The sequence below is a fragment of the Adiantum capillus-veneris genome, chromosome 24, assembly GCF_014529385.1.
Source record: "Adiantum capillus-veneris isolate H3 chromosome 24, ASM1452938v2, whole genome shotgun sequence".
Classification (NCBI taxonomy): domain Eukaryota; kingdom Viridiplantae; phylum Streptophyta; class Polypodiopsida; order Polypodiales; family Pteridaceae; genus Adiantum; species Adiantum capillus-veneris.
Genome location: NC_140954.1, coordinates 123,302,463 through 123,317,386, shown reverse-complemented (window position 1 = coordinate 123,317,386; position 14,924 = coordinate 123,302,463). Strand labels below are relative to the sequence as shown.

At 45.1% G+C, this 14,924-nt stretch overlaps 2 pseudogenes; both read right to left on the bottom strand.

Moving 5' to 3' along the window:
- LOC147427069 (uncharacterized) overlaps positions 1–8,228 on the bottom strand; it is a 151,039-nt pseudogene extending 142,811 nt beyond the window's left edge.
- LOC147427070 (uncharacterized) lies at positions 2,387–3,516 on the bottom strand (annotated as a pseudogene).
- Positions 8,229–14,924: the final 6,696 nt, after the last annotated feature.

Sequence of the window (14,924 nt, the reverse complement as noted above, 5' to 3'; positions counted from 1 at the left end):
AGGCGTATTCAAACGAAGCGGTGGAACAAGTGCATGCACACGTCAATCTGCTCCAATCAAAATTCAAGAAAGATGGCATGGCCAGTTGTAGGTGAGGGTTACCCCTCGAACATAAAGAAGGGGGTGAGGAGCATGAGCCGGAATCCTAGCTCAGCTTGGCAACACCATGTCCATCGTGCAGTGTGATCGAAAAAGCTTGCAGCCTTGGTTCTCATTGGACCCGCTTGCACTTTGCCTTGTCCATCCACTCTCATTTGACAGGGGTCTTATTTTATATGTTTTTTGTTTTTCCCTTGTGGACAACCAAATGCTCACGTTGGAAAGGGGGAAGCGGGAACAAATGCAGCACACTCTACACTGCCTCTCTATAGCCCAGGGAATATCCGACATCCCTAACCACACAGAAACTCACACACACGCACACTTTCTGCCAATCTCCAATGCACCGACTCGCCTACGAGCGCCACCGGCTATACACAATCACTTATAAACTCCAAGCATAACTGTCTTGACAACATACAACCATAACTACTAATGCATAGCACACTCATCAAATCTGCAAACACAGTAAGCTCGCCCAGCCTCTCTCTCCCTCTATCTCTGCACACACACACAAAAGACCCGGAGCCAACGCTACCACGGGTGCTATGCATGAGACGACGAGTAGACGAGAAGATGGCAGCCAAGTACCAAATAACTCAACCAAACCACAAACTCACTTATGCATAGCAAAAAAAGAGAACTCTGATACAATCATGATTACTGTCAATTGCGTGCATAGGTGCAATTGGATACCCTTCCTCGGTTATTGATAACCTGTATGACCGGCTGCCTTCCTTTGCTTCCCATCCGATGGCTACGACTCTAGCCTTTGGTAACTTCTTCTCCCTCCACACGCTTGGCGGCACCTCTCGGCCACTCACCATGTAGTCGTCTCCTGTAACGACCCTTGTAGAATACCTTCCACCTCCCTCATGCCTCTTGGCGGCTTCCCCTACTCATGCTGTCGCCTCCTCCTGGTTGGCCTTGTTCTGACGGGCTGGCAGCCCACCCACTACTGGCGGCCCTCCTTCTTGCCTCCTGCAGCCCCGTTTCTTAGCTCTCCAAGCCCTTGAGGGTTCGCCCTTGCAACCCTGCTCTAGGCCCGCCCCCTACACCTTCTGTGGCGCCTCCCTCTTGATCACTAGAGTCTGCTCCTCAGCAGCGCTCACGTTCTCCTCAAGCTCTGGCAGCCATCCTTGTCGACCCTCACCTCTTCTGTGGCCCTCAACTGCCGCCCTTTCGCTGTCCTTGGCCCTGGTTTGGTCTACAACAGCTCGGCCCGCTATGGCCACCCCGTGATCACTTGCTCGGCCAGCCCCTGTGTGGCACCCCTCTGGCGGCTCTTCTCTTTTTCGTATGCAACCCCTTGTTCCTCTCTTGCTTCAACCAGCCCGCCACCTATCCATGCAGCGTTTTTTTCTTCAACTGAAAGCCTTAAAAACCTTTGGGCTTGGCCCAGTCGATTAAAAAAAAAACTTCATAAGGATCCTGTTTAGCATGGAGAATCCCGTGGCAGTGCAAGCGGGTCACAATCAATCTCGCCCACCACTCTTAGAAGAGCACGGCCGCTACTAGTGTCGGCAACCATGAAACCTCAACCGTCGATTAGAATATGTGATTGGAGCTCCTCACTAGCTGACGGTGACATCGCACCTTTGACACTCCTAGGTATCCCGACCAATAGAGCTCAGAAAACACCTTGGTATGCTAAAATCCATATTTTACATACATACCCTGGCAAGTAGAGTCTCCTACAGACACCTCGCTCCAGATCCCATATCATAAACTCTATGGCATTTGCATCCAGCATCCCTTGCCTCGTGTCCAACCTTGTGATATAAGCATTTGATCCTGTCACCTGTGATCGGAAGAAACACTTGCAGTTTCGACTAGAGAGTGCTCCATTTGGGTATACCTGTTTCCTAACTGTATCAGATACCTGTTCAATGCCCCCGTCATTTGCTTGCAAACTGCCATGCCTGGATTTCTTGCACTTCCATAGGTCGACCATCTTCAACTGTACTATCATTGCCCAACCCCTAGTTGAGCATTCATACTCAACCATAGCATTATTTAGAGAATATATCATTGCATAAGAAGAGAACTGGTAGATATTATTTACATAAGCATTAGATAGATAGAGAGAGACTTTCACTGGCTGTAGCAACCGCCCGGATCAAATGGAAAGCCATAGGCTCTCCCAAGCATAGTGTAAGCCCCTCCTGGGTCAAACTGATGGTTTTGAGTATTACTACCCATCTGTAAAACATATATAAACCATCCCTGCTTTGTACCAGAAAACTTGTAAACCATTCATGTATGTAGCTCTTGACATCATAACCCTTCAAAAAAAGTGCATGCATGAGCCATCTCCACGCCCAACACAAGCCTGCACATCCTGGAAAGCCTTTGCATCACATGTGTCCCCGCCAACGGCTAGAGAGCTCACTATAGCATGATTGTCTTCAAACAAGATAACTGTAGCAATCGGCATAGAGCCCCTTGCATGGAAACCTTCAACACCATATCCGTCAACAACATGGCATCCACCTGCGGTAACTAATCCTCCAAAGCAAACACCGGCATACCTGCACCTATAGTCCCTTCAAATAGCACTAGAACAGGCGGAAAGCCTTGCATACCTTCTATTATCGCCATAGCTTTAGCAACCAAAACCTGCGACTCATCATCTACATCGACCACTGGATCATCAAACCCCCAGTCCGCTTCATCGAAGCACTCTTCTTCAGTCAACATGGCCTTACCATCACAAGACAAGAGAGAGGGTTGCCCAACCCCCTGGTTTGCACAAAATGTCTCTTCACCTGCAATCTGTTGCTCTTTGACCACCTTATCGACATGCATAACATCATATGTCTCATACCTTGAGAAAGCAGACTCCGTTTCCCATGTGCTATCCGTATCCAAGGCACTTCTATAGCTCGAATACACCTCGGCTTTCTCCACAAAACTCACCGGCTTTGGCACTTCAGCTATCTTCTCCACTGCTTGCTTTTTGGAAGTCACTTGGTCAAGCACATCAGGTGGTACTCGGTAGACTCCTCTTTGCAACTGCTGAGGCCTCATAGGCCCACACGGTATCGTCTCTACTCTGTCATCACGACTATCAGCTCCTACCACATGTGCATCAACAATGGGTCGGATTACGTGAAGCTCTTCCCTAGCAATTGGCCTTGGCAACAATGGACTCGCCAGAACTTGCTTTGCCTGTTGCTTCTTTAAAACCTTCTTCGTCCTGCTCTGCGCATAGGCTACTGCCTCCTCGTACATGCACGGTCCATCTATCTCGACTTTATCGCGAACTTTTACATGCAAGCAGTCCACAAACTTGGTCATCTTCAAAGAATTTGCATTCTCTACAGCAATTACCTTAACCAACTTGCTCCATATGGCCTCGAACTCCCACACGAATGCTCGAAAATCACCGTCAAGGCTTTGCTTTAGGTTGTCCATCGTCTGCTTCAGTTCACTCCACTGCGTGTTGGCCACATATCGGCTTCGGAATGCTGCTTCCAATGTGCTCCAATCCTGTTTTTCTTCAGCCTGCACGCCCTCGTACCATACCTTTGCTTTTCCGCGAACCAGGAGCAAGAAAGCTTGGCCCACTCCCTCTTCTCTTGACAAGCCACTCTCCAGCAAAAATAGACCATACACTATAACATATGCGCGGTATTATCGCACGCATTACGACACAAATACAAATAAAATTCTATTGTGAAATTTCCCGCAAGCGAAAAAGATTGCAGCAATGACTGCGGTAATGGACTTGCGGTAATGCGTGCGGTAATTCCTGCGACTATATTTCCGCACGTATTATCGTGTTTATTACTGCAAGCATCTCCGCAAATATTACCGCAAAGTCTATTGTCGCGAGCATTACCTCGTGCCGGTTTATGATAAAAAATAGATGACCGTTTGGATGATCCTTTGCAGGACCATTCAAAAGGTCATCTATTTTTTTTTATTTAAAATATTTTTCAAAATTATTATTAATTACAAGCAATTTAATTACAACAAAATATCAATTGAGCAAACTACAATTGGACAATACATTGAGCCAAAACATGAATGATTGATAATTTTATTTACATAAGTGGAAATACAATTAAACAATACATTGAGCCAAAAAAATGATAGGTAATTGCATTTACATAAAGAGTGAAAAAAAAGCCCGCGTATACAAAATAGAGGATGATCATGGCCAAAACGCTAACGCGTGTCATGGGGGAGAGGGCGGCATTTCATGTGGAACTCCTTGACTCTGCAAAACCAGAAAAATAAACAATTAACACCTTGTTATTTAATATTTGATATAAAATCAACATTTTGATAATTTAAATAAGATTAAACTTACATGTTGCAGAGTTCTGAACGCATTTTCAAACTCCTCTCAAGAGATCATTTGATTTTCAAACAACCAACACCAAGTTTGATACTCGATATGGTTCTCTCTATATCTCTGCACATCTTTGGTCGGGCGACTCATGGTAATATTTTACTGACAAAAAAATAGAAACCAATTAATTAAATGAAAAACATTAGGTTTTTTACAATAAAACTAATATTTTTACTTACATATTTGTCTTTCCAAGCTGTTTCTCCTCCTGAACCATAATGCGTAGGAGTCTGATGGGATCTGGCCTCAACTTGGCACGTATACATCCTCGCGTCCGTTGCCCTTTCGTTCTCTTCCTCTCCCATAGCTGTCTCCCACTCCACATCATGGACATTTCCTGGCCGATAGCTGTGCCTTGGAGACTCCATTGTCTTCTTTGCACCTCTCCTCACACTAGATTTTTTGTTCTTGAGAAATGTTTTGACATGATCTTGCAACCATTGCCTTGAGAATTGTTGCCCCTCAGGGTTGGGGAAACGCACGTGCATGGTTGTCTCTATATATGTGAGGTTGTAGGGATCCTGATTATCAAATTTGAGAAAAAAATTGATATATGTGGAGTGGATTAATTGGTTGAGGTGTGTGCGGAATCTCCTGCCCTGCGCTGTCCCGAGATCCACCATACCTCCTCTATGAACCTGGTAGTATAACCCGCGAGCATCTGGTGCATGCATCATGGCATGTCATGGTCCTCATCTTCTGTTGGAGCAAGGAGCGGTGACTGTGGAGGAGAATCTGTAGTACTCCCCCCCCCCCCCAAAACAACAACTAGCTCCGCTCCCTCATCGAGATCGACCCGTGCGCTAGCGCGAGCTGCCATGGCGCTGACTGCCAGAAGAGCACCAATGTGAATCTGGGGAAGAAGGTGGGATAGGTGATGGATAGGTGGACGCCCGTGGCGTCGCACCCAAGGGCGTCGGACCCTGTGAAGGAAAAGTTGAAACCTGGAGCTGTAGGTGGAAAACTCTGCAGGTACGGAGTGCCACCAGTCGGAGTAGAGACCTCAGATAATCCAAACGCTGCTAACTGCACCGGTGAATAGCGTTGCGTAAGGGTCTGCTGCGAACCTAACCACTCAGCCCGAAGACGCAATGCCCTCTCCACATCTGGATTGGTCATAGGTACGGCAGCGGACCCACCAAGAGCGTCTCGAAACCAGCCGAACCCTGATGATGACTGCTGAGGCGACGACTGTGAATGATAGGCAGAGAGAGCGTCGGGATATGACATCCGTCCGCCATGAACTCCTCAATGCTACGAAAGCGTGGTGTGGAAGAAGAAGCCATGGTCTGCATTTATTGCGATAAAGATTAAATTAAACTCGCTAATAAAAATTGGAATATATGATAAAAAATTTACACATTGATTTTTTTCAAACATTGGATTCTCTATAGTATCCAATGTTGAAAGAATCCAATGTGGAAAGAATCCAAGGTGTGTCTACAACCTATAAAGAACCTTGCAAAGCCTTGAGTGCTAATAAGATATTAGTGTGTGTATTGGCTAATAAGAGATTATTGTGTTTATGATTAGTGTGACCGATTGTGCGATCACTTGGACGGCCACCATTGGGGCCTAATACGTCACCTACGACTTAATCATGGAGGTATGTTTATGTTTTTGTGTTGATTAGTGTTTAATTTAACATAATTAGTGTGTATAATTGACATGTACACACACTAATTAGTGTGTAATTGACATGAACACACACTAATTAGCGTGTGCATTGGCTTGTGTAATTGACTTGTGCACAGACTAATTAGTGTGTGTTAACATACACTAATTAGTGTGTGCATTGGCTTGTGTAATTGATTTGTGCACACACTAATTAGTGTGTGTACATGTCAATAATTAGTATGTGCATTGGCTTGTGTAATTGGCCAATGCACACACTAATCACACACTAATTAGTGTGTGCATTGGCTTGTGTGATTGGCCAATGCACACACTAATCACCTAAACTAATTAGTGTGTGCATTGGCTTGTGTGACCGGCCAATGCACACACTAATCACACACTAATAGTGTGTGTTAACACTAATTAGTGTGTGCATTGGCCAATGCACACACTAATCACACACTCATTAGTGTGTGTTAACACACACTAATTAGTATATACATTGGCCAATGTGCACACACTAATTTAACACACACTAATTAGTGTGTGATTAGTGTGTGTGCATTGCCCAATCACGCACTAATTAGTGCGAGTTAAATTAGTGTGTGCACAAGTGTGATTGGGCAATGCACACACTAATTAGTGTGTGCATTGCCCAATTAGTGTGCGCATTGGCCAATCACACTTGTGCACACACTAATTAGTGTGTGCATTGGCCAATCCCATTGACCAACGCACACACTAATCACACACTAGTTAGTGTGCGCATTGGCCAATCACACTTGTGCACAATCCCATTTGCCAATCCCAATGACCAATGCACACACTAGTTAGTGTGCACAGTGGCCAATCACACTTGTGCACACACTAATTAGTGTGTGTTAACACACACTAATTAGTGTGTGCATCGGTCAATGTGATTGGCCAATGCACACACTAATTAGTGTGTGCATTGGCCAATCACATTGACCAATGCACACACTAATCACACACTAATTAGTGTGTGTTAAGTTTAGATTTTGCAAGTAAGTGTTAAGTTTAGGTCACCAATGTCGATATTAAAATGTGTTAAGTTTAACAGGTGCAAACACTAATTGGTGTGTCTTTACTTACACTAATTACCCTAGTAAATTCCTCGCCCTCCCATTTTCCATGTCAGCCCCCCCCCCCCTCTTCCAAACCTTGCTGGCCACAACCCTGCATATGCAGCGGCCCTTTCTCTATCTCACCTCCTTCCACCCCCAACCCCCAGCCCTGTAGAATTGGATGGCACACAAAAATTGCAGTCGCCTGCAACACACACACACACACACACACACACACACACACACACACAGAGAGAGAGAGAGAGAGAGAGAGAGAGAGAGAGAGAGAGAGAGAGAGAGAGAGAGAGAGAGAGAGAGAGAGAGAGAGAGAGAGAGAGAGAGAGAGAGAGAGAGAGAGACTTTCTCCCCCCTTCACCTCCCCAGTGCTCCCTCCTTCAACCCTTCTTGCTCGTCTCAGACCTGCAACGTGCACACACACACACACACACACACACACACACACACACACACACACACACACACACAGAGCCATGCTACAATAGTGCCATCATGGTGTGTGTGTGTGTGTGTGTGTGCGTGCGCGCATGCACGAGAGAGAGAGAGAGAGAGAGAGAGAGAGAGAGAGAGAGAGAGAGAGAGAGAGAGAGAGAGAGAGAGAGAGAGAGAGAGAGAGAGAGGTTGCACCACCCAAGCTTAAAAGGAGGCTTCGCGAGCGAGGGACGGCGCCACCTGGTGCTTTGACTGATAGAGGGAAGCCTCTCGAATTCATTGCCACCTGATCCCACCAAAAAAACTAACCCCAGAGCGAAAGAATCTGAACCAGATGCCATTGAAAAATATTTTTTTAGAATTAAATAGAAATACCCCATGGAACTAACTGGCACCCCAAGCGGTGGGATCTACGGAGGGGGTTGAGGGGCGAGGGGGGGATGATGGATGATGGTAAAAAAAAGTCAACTCAACGACGCGAGCGGGGTTTGAACCAAGCTGCTATGGAGAGAGGCTCACACTTTATCCATGTGCACGTTGGTACAACTAAAGATGGTCGACCTATGGTAGTGCAAGAAATCTAGGCATGGCAGTTTGCAGACAAATGACGGGGGCATTGAACATGTATCTGATGCAGTCAGGAAACAGGTATACCTAGATGGAGCACTCTCTAGTCGAAACTGCAAGTGTTTCTTCCTATCACAGGTGTCAGGATCAAATGCTTATATCACAAGGTTGGACATGAGGCAAGGGATGCTGGATGCAAATGCCATAGAGTTTATGATATGGGATCTGGAGCGAGGTGTCTACAAGAGACTCTACTTGCCAGGGTATGTATGTCAAATATGGATTTTAGCAGACCAAAGGTGTTTTTTGAGCTCTATTGGTCGGGATACCCAGGAGTGTCAAAGGTTGGTGGGATGTCACCGTCAGCTAGTGAGGAGCTCCAATCACTTATTCTAATCGATGGTTGAGGTTTGATGGTTGCCGACACTAGTAGCGGCCATGCTCTTCTAAGAGTGGTGGGCGAGATTGATTGTCACCCACTTGGACTGCCACGGGATTCTCCATACTAAACAAGATCCTTATGAAGTTTTTTTTTTAATCGACTATAGTTGGCGTGTGCAAGGGGGCCAAGCCCAAAGGTTTTAAGGCTTTCAGTTGAAGAAAAAAACGATGCATGGATAGGTGGCGGGCTGGTTGAAGCAAGAGAGGAACAAGGGGTTGCATACGAAAAAGAGAAGAGCCGCCAGAGGGGCGCCACACAGGGGCTGACCGAGCAAGTGATCACGGGGTGGCCATAGCGGGCCGAGCTGCTTTATACCGAACGAGGGCCAAGGACAACGAAAGGGCGGCAATTGAGGGCCACAGAGGAGGTGAGGGCCGACAAGGATGGCTGTCAGAGCTTGAGGAGAATGTGAGCGTTGGTGAGAAGCAACCTGTAGTGATCAAGAGGGAGGTGCCACAGGAGGTGTAGGGGGCGGGCCTAGAGCAGGGTTGCAAGGGCAACCCCTGAAGGGCTTGGAGAGTTGGAAAACGGGGCTGCAGGAGGCAAGAAGGAGGGCCGCCCGTTAGAACAAGGCCAACGAGGAGGAGGCAACAACATGAGTAGGGTAAGCCGCCAAGAGGCATGAGGGAGGTGGAAGGTATTCTACAAGGGTCGTTACAGGAGCCGACTACATTGTGAGTGGCCGAGAGGTGCCTCCAAGCGTGTGGAGGGAGAAGAAGTTACCAAAGGCCAGAGTCGTAGCCATCGGATGGGACGCAGAGGAAGGAAGTTGGTCATACGGGTTATCAATAACTGAGGAAGGGTATCCAATTGCACCTATGCACACAATTGACAGTAATCATGATTGTATCAGAGTTCTCTTTTTTTGCTATGCATAAGTGAGTTTGCGGTTTTGTTGAGTTATTTGGTATTTGGCTGCCATCTTCTCGTCTACTAGTCGTCTCGTGCATAGCACCCGTGGTAGCGTTGGCTCCGGGTCTTTTGTGTGTGTGTGCAGAGAGAGAGGGAGAGAAAGGTTCGGCGAACTTACGTGTTTGTAGATTTCATGAGTGTGCTATGCATTAGCAATTATGGTTGTATGTTGTCAAGGCAGTTATGCTTGGAGTTTATAAGTGATTGTGTATGGCCGGTGGCGCTCGTAGGCGAGTCGGTGCATTGGAGATTGGCAGAAAGTGTGCATGTGTGTGAGTTTCTGTGTGGTTAGGAGTGCCGGATATTCCTTGGGCTATAGAGAGGTAGTGTAGAGTGTGTTGGGTTTGTTTCCACTTCCCCCTTCCCATCAGTGGTGCCCCCACTGAGGACCTACTGATTGCTCCTTGGCGAAGTTGAAGACGGTGTCGCAGTTTGAAGAGCAGGATCTAACAAGAATGGCATGGTCGGGTTTTCCGACTTTTACAGGTGTTGAAGATGCAGAAGTGTGGCTGTAGGACTATCACTATGAGAGATCGTGGTGTTTACCACGGACCATTACCGCAAAACAAGAGAGAAATTCAAAATGAGGAGAGAGAAATATATTTATTGTTCATGCGGCATATTACCGCCTGTATTACCGCTCGTATTACCGCCTATATTACCGCGACCATTACCACCAAGGCCATAGACCCCCTCCCTCTCCTCTCTCGCGGGTTACCATTTAAATCAAATACAACTCAAAATGTATTTACAAACTACAACTCCTACACTCTCCAGAATGCTCACTTCACTTAATGTCATTTTCACTCTAAAAATTCTCTACATAAATCATAATACCCACAACAAAACCATTACAAATACTATTCATAAGTAGTACACTACGAAACATTTGTGAATTAATCATATAATACACCAAAAAAAAGAATGGAGAGTTTTATTAATTCTCATCTTGTATAAGATCTCTACAAGCACTAGGGTCCATATTTAGACCCATAGTATTCAAATCAATAAACAAGTTTAGAGATTCTTCCTCCTCTCCATCACCTCCTGTAGAATCATCATCGCTTTCTCCCTCTTCCTCCTCAAGATGACTAGTTGTAAGGCTTGGCTAACCTTCTTCAACTTCAACTACATCTTCCTCTGCATCTTGTGGTGATGGTATGATGGGATCAATTACTGGCTCAATATCCGTCTCTGCAAAGATAGATCTACCCCGCGGAGTGACTGGAATGACATACCAAAGTCTTCTTTGATATATATATGGCACATAAAAAACCTGTATGTCACACAGAAACAATAAGCTGATATACATATATTAAATTTTTAATTTAAGTTGATTACACATAGCCTAAATTACCTGCTCGCAACTACTAGGATACACCAAGTTGAAAGAGGAATTTGTGAAAAGATCTGAAATCCACTTTGATTATTCTCTCTATAGTACCACAATATCTGACCTCATCTATTGTTGTGTCAAAGTTTCCCATCACACCACAATCGTTAGTCGTCCGACGCTCATCTATCTTGCGGGTGCGGAAATATCGGCCTTTGGACCAAATGGAGTTGAAAGTGAGACCCTACAATCACAATGCATAAGAGGTTACATCGCATTTCATAAAGTGATTTGCATACATGCATACATAACATATACACACTCACCTTCCGCAAACATCCTCGCGCATACTCCCATTCTTTAAGGCTTATTTGTTCTCCTTGTGCTTTGGCATTGGTCATGGCATTATGGATCCACTCTACTTGAATCAAATCTGGATATTTTGCAAGCTCTTTAGGAAAAGGAGGTGCGTGTCTACCTCCATGCGACCTCTTCCATGCATCTCTATCCCTTTCTCTAGCTGTGCGGGCTTCCAAGTACATATTGACCCATTTGGTCATGATAGTGGCATTGAGTAAATAGCTCGGGGGGTTCACTATGTGTAAACCTACCATATCATGTGCGTTCAAGACATGTTTGTAAAATCCCTTATCTCTGAATTTTGTTAAGAATATAATGTACCCTTTTCTTTTAAAATCTGTAAGTTTTTTTTAAAATTTTAAAAAAATAATGCCCTTCTGTATATATATTTCTGTAAATTTCAAGAACTTTAAATACCCTTCTGTTGAACTCATGTGATAGGTTACATTTTTATTAGGTGACCTCCCCAGGGTAAATAGTAGTTGTTGACTATGGCATGAAACTCTCTATCCATGACCAAGAGTGAGCCTTTTCCACTGGGAATGGTTGAGTGCTTCCTAGGATCCTCTTCCTCACTCCACACACAAGACAATGATGGATCCACTGTGATGAGATACTGTGAGACATACACAAATGCCTCTTGCACCACCCAACCTTCTGCCATGCTCGCCTGAAAACATTAAAACCACATATTTTTATTAGTAACTCCATAGCGTATAAATGCTATCTATAGTGTATTGATTTTGCATACCTCCGGTTGTGACCTCAATCTAACAAAATCCTTTAAAGTCTTCAAGAATCTCTCTAAGAAGAACATCCATCTAGAGCGAACCACCCCACAAATGGCAATCTCCTCAACAAGGTGAAACAATAGGTGTACTTGGCTAACAAGGATTGTACGTGGGAATGCATCCTCAATAGCACACACTACCTCTACTGCTAGCTGATGGGCTACTGGTATGGCTTCCACTTCTATCTCCTTAGAGATCACAAATCTACAAGGCACAAATAATATAGTACATGAAAAAAAATTCCATTGTACATGGCACAACATGATATAGTACTTGAAAAAAAAACCATTACCTCACAATATCACCCACTTTGAATATTGCAGCCTTCACCTTATTGTCTCCATAACCACTAATAGTTATGGGAAGTACAAACTACAAACAATAAAACATCTTAGTGAATGTCAACTTATATATAAGGACACATAGACACCACAAACTGTTCTACTCTTACCTGAAGAATTTTATGCCAATCATGGGATTTCAATCCATACAATTGAGTGGAGCCACCCTTTTTGGTTTTTGTGAAAGCACCTTTGAGTGACCGCATATATCCCGTTGGAGTTCGGATGGATGCCATAACTTGCTTTGTCCGCTCTTGGTCTGCCTTTGACAGTATCCATGGTGATTTTGGGAGAATCATCTTTCCCCGTTCCCCCATGCGGGGCGTGGCTCAAGGGGGGAGACGTCTCATGGCTCTTAAATCTTCTCTAGCACCCAATGGATCCTTCTTGCCAATTATGTGATCCCATATAGCTTGCCCAACATTTTTGAACACATGCATAGGGTCCAACAAGTGCTGAATTTTCAATGAAGCCCAATAGAGGAGCCACAAGAAGATAGAGTACCTCGACATACCCCTTGGCAGCCCATTGGGAGGGGGTGAGGTACGGTGATGCTCCTCCCAATGCTTCGCCCAATCAGCCATGTTCCAATGGAACAGCTTCACTCCATTGATAGGGGGAGCATATCTACGATGTGAAGGAGGCAGGAAGCGATGGTTGTTGGGATAGATCACCTTCCCAAGAAGAGGAGGTCTCTCTGTCACAAGGGAAGGGCCACAAGTTAGACACACACTATGTCTAGATGTTGACAGTCCTACCAAGAGGTAAACAAATGTTACACATGAGATGATAAACCTAAATCAAAGAGTACACTTAACATGTGCATACTTACCAGATACCTCTCCAAATCTTGGGTAATCATGCATGGTCCACATGAGGATGCACTTGATGACGGCTTTGCGGTCTCGTGGTGGCTGTGAAATGTCAATGACATCTATGCCTCTCCATAGATCTTGAAGCTCTTCAATAAGAGGCTGCAGATATACATCCATGTTTTTTACCTTGTGCTTCCTGGAATGAGAAGTGATAGTAAAATGTTTCCCTTTTTTGTTGCCTCCCAAGGAGGAATATTGTAGTTCACAACCACCACCAGCCAAGTGTTCCACGAAGTAGAGCGGTGCCCAAATGGATTCACTGCATCACTAGCTAACCCAATCCTTAAGTGACGAGGCTCATCCCTGAACTCTGGCCATGTGTCCTCTATGTGCTTCCACGCTGGTGAGTCAGCTGGCACTCTCATAATACCATATGTGGAGCGATTTTTTGCATGCCAACTCAAAAGCTCGCTCGTACCCTTCGATCTAAACATGTGTTGGATGCGAGGAATGAGTGGAAAATGCCTCAAAACTTTACGTGGAATTCTGTTGCTCTGCATTCCTTCTTTGAACCTAGGCTCCCCGCACGATGGACGTGTGTCACAATCGGCATGCTCATTACGAAAGAGCACACAATCGTTCACGCAAGCATGAATGCGATCATAATACATCCCTAATCTTGTCACCACTTCACGTGCTTTTCATCTATTCGCTGGCATGTGATTGCCTGCTGGCAACATCTTTCCTAGCAGCCTATCACAAGAAGAAATTACATTAAAAGCTAATTTATGCATTCCACAAGCATCCTTCACAATCTGTATACATACCTCAAAAGTGCGTTGACACTAGCATTGCTCCATCCAAGCATCACCTGCAGGTTAAGGACTTCAAGAGATGCCCTTAAAATGGACTAGGAGCATCTCTCGTATAGTGTAGTGTGCGTCGAATCAAGTAGCTCACTCCTCGTTCTTTCGGAAGCTTCTTCGTATGCACACTCTGGTTCATGCTCCTCCTCTCATGCAAGGAGATCCTCAACCGTTCTATGCAAATGGTCGTCTTCTGCATCCAGGTAAGGAGATGGGATGTGGTCACTCATAGAGGGAGTAGCAGTTGGCTGATTTCATGTGCTTCCTCCCTCTCTAATGGATTCGTGGCACATGCGCTCTTCCACCCTCCTTTCCCCTCCTCCACCAACCACACGCCAATGAGGGGTGATGTCAATAGCCGCTACAATTTGCGGATCGTTTGTTTCCATCTGTGCACGCTTGCGAGGATCGTCCCATAGTCCATAATCTTCTGTACATGACTCAAGAATATTCGTCGAAGGTGAGAAATGGCACATTTGCACCGCACGCATGGGCATGGTAATCGCTCGGCCAACCACCGTGATCTATCCGGTTCAGTGGATGGGCCAAAATCATCCCAAGCAACCTACATTAATAAATTCATACACTAATTAAAATCAAATTACAAAAAAAGGTTAATAAAATATTAGTAAAAACTAAAAAAAATAAATTAACATGCATGGTAATCAAAACTTTTAGGTAGCAATGTCATTTTCAAAGTACTAAGAATCATTAGATTTTATATACATTTCATCAAAAACATAGTACCAAAAGATATTAAAAATCAAAGGTCATAATGTCAGAACGTGGCCTTCTCTCAGGTTGCAGCGAAATTGCGGTGCGGTAATAGGCGTGGTAATAGCTGCGATAACTGTTGCGGTAATGATCGCGGTAATAGGCGCGGCAA